Source organism: Nannospalax galili, unplaced genomic scaffold (assembly GCF_000622305.1).
Source record: "Nannospalax galili isolate Female #2095 unplaced genomic scaffold, S.galili_v1.0 scaffold376, whole genome shotgun sequence".
Classification (NCBI taxonomy): domain Eukaryota; kingdom Metazoa; phylum Chordata; class Mammalia; order Rodentia; family Spalacidae; genus Nannospalax; species Nannospalax galili.
Window position 1 is genome coordinate 2,989,337 of NW_008338108.1, and position 2,695 is coordinate 2,992,031.

The following is a 2,695-nucleotide window of genomic DNA, read 5'->3' on the forward strand; positions in this document are numbered from 1 at the left end:
AAGAGCCTTACCTCTCTACCTAAATGAAAGGAAACAAAATTTCCCTGCCTTGACCATGCCCAATCTAGGGACTGGCAACTTGTTACTTTATACTTCTAAGTTCCAAAGTCCCCAAAGTATTCAAATGTATATTTGATGAAGAGAAGAAAAGGAACAAGAAATATCAATAACCTTATGAAAATTCATATTTTCTCACTCTATACTTTCCACCCTGATCCTGTTTTCTCTTTCCACAGGGGAACTCAAATACCAATATCTAAAAATACTCTTCATCTTATTCCTGTATCTCTTGACTGTGGTGGTACCATCTCCATCTGGCCCTGCATGGAGCCCTGACCCTCTAGGACTTATGCATTTAACAGCCTCTGTTTCCCTGTGCCTCTCCTGTGTCTTCTCTTGTAGCCACGCCTGAGTGTTATACCAAAAAGAATGTAAGAATATCTTAACACAGTCCTGTAACTCTGTATCTGATTTACTTCTGTACTTTAAGGAAATAATTTTAGTGTTATGGAAGACAAGTTTTTTATTTATTGTTCTTCCTGATTAAGGATTAATTCACTGTTTTGAGGGAAGGGGCGTTTATAGAGAGACTTTTATTTCTATAGTTTTTTGAAAATTTTGTAACATCAAATACAACAACCTTTGAAAGAATTGCAACTATATGATATTTAGAGGTATTTTAATGATATTTTGTTAAGATCAGCTCAATGAAAATCACCATAATCTATTCTATTGCATATATGTGCAGATATTTGTGAATATACATGTACCATAGATACATAACTCTATTTAGATATCCATTATTGCAGAGAATAATATAAGAAAATAGCCATATATTTCTCAACACAGAGAATGGGATAAAACCTTAAATGATGAAGAGAAAAATAGGAACAAGAAATATCAATAATCTTGTGAGAATAAAAGAATAAAATACCTATTCAATTAGTGCCTGTCTGTTAGCAAGTCCCAGCTGTTTCCCATGTACAGAGAAGTTGTACGAGAACAACCGTAATATACTAACAGGTCAAAATCATGTAGTGCTCTGGGTACTAGTGAGATAAATGATCATTTTACCCTTATTTGTCATTTGAGTTCTGAGAGCTCTTTGTGCCTTGTGCCTATAAGATTCTCTTATGAGAGCGAACTTTTATTTTCAGCCTGAAATTCTTTTCTCTGCAAGTCTCAAGCACAAGTTCATTGCATGAACTGGGAAACTGTTTCCCAAGAAAAGAGCATGCTGACTTCTGCAGCCATTTCTAACTTTCCCCACACCTACACAAAAATCCATTTCTTTACTAGTTTTATTAAGCTTGAATTTACAAGGAAGGAAAGAAGAAAGAAAGAAAGAAAGAAAGAAAGAAAGAAAGAAAGAAAGAAAGAAAGAAAGAAAGAAAAAGAAAGAAGAAATGAACAAACAAACACCTCTTGCTGTAAATCCTGGGGGACTCAGCAATTGTACTCAGACGAACCTGAAGGCAACCTGATTTACAACTTTATAACACTGTATTGTCAGCTATAAAATGATACAGTATGTTTGAGAATATAGTCCTCTAAACTACCCTGGCAGATGCAGTCTGTGCTCCTTTACATGCTTTGTGTATGTCATCTGTGTAACTTTTATTTATCATTTTTATCAATGGTAGTGAGAATATTAATGTATATGTGAATCTATGCAATTTAAAAAGTTGCCAAATCTGCAAAGCCATGGCTACTATGTAACTATTAGAAACATTGTTTATTAGGTAAAGTTAAATGGTAAACATTGAATAATACTGGTGTTTCTTTAGCACACTATGAGTTAGTTAATAACTGTGAGCATACCCTACACTGCTTGTAAGTGCTTCATGCTAACGCAGTGTGAACCAAGTGACCTCTGCTTATACGAAAAGCAGGCAATGTATTGAACTTCCCCAAGATCCCCGCATGATGAAAAAAAGTCACATGGATTGAGTAGCTGTAGGGTATCCATTAGTGAGTTCTATTAGAACAGGAGTGGGCCCCAAGGCTGGTGTGGGCTCATGTACTCCACAAATACTCATTGTGCTCCTAGTAAGTGCTGTGACCACACCAGCACGTTGGAACACAGTGACCATGACTGCTTTCATTTAAGAGGGAGCAAGATGAAGTGGAGAGTAGAAATGTGATTACCAAAGCAGTGGGGCTGTGGCAGGAAGCAGGGGTGAATGTTGATCAGTATGTGTAGAGTCACCATTGCGGAGGAGCAACAGGTCTGGTGTGCTGCTTGTACAGGATAACTATAGGTATGGTAATATACTCTATATTCTGGAAACTGAGAAAAGGTGTTTGAATGTTTGCACCATAAGTAAAAGATACATGTTTGAAGTAAAAGTATACTTGTCTTGAATTAAATATTCTACAATGTATATACCACATGTTCCATTGTACACATATATGTGTATATATTTAAATTTTAATGCATTCATCAAAAATTGAAATGAAACAAAAAGGAAATACTTTGATGGAGTGACAAAAATATTTTTTAAAAGACTAAATAGGGGGGTGAATAGATGGATCAGTAGTTAAGAGCACTGGCTGTGCTTGCAGAGGACCTGGGTTCGGTTCCCAGCACCCACATGGCAGCTAACAACCATCTGTAACTCCAGTTCCAGGGGAACTGACACCATCTTCTGACTTCCACAGGCATTGCATGACATGGGTGTACTTACATACATGC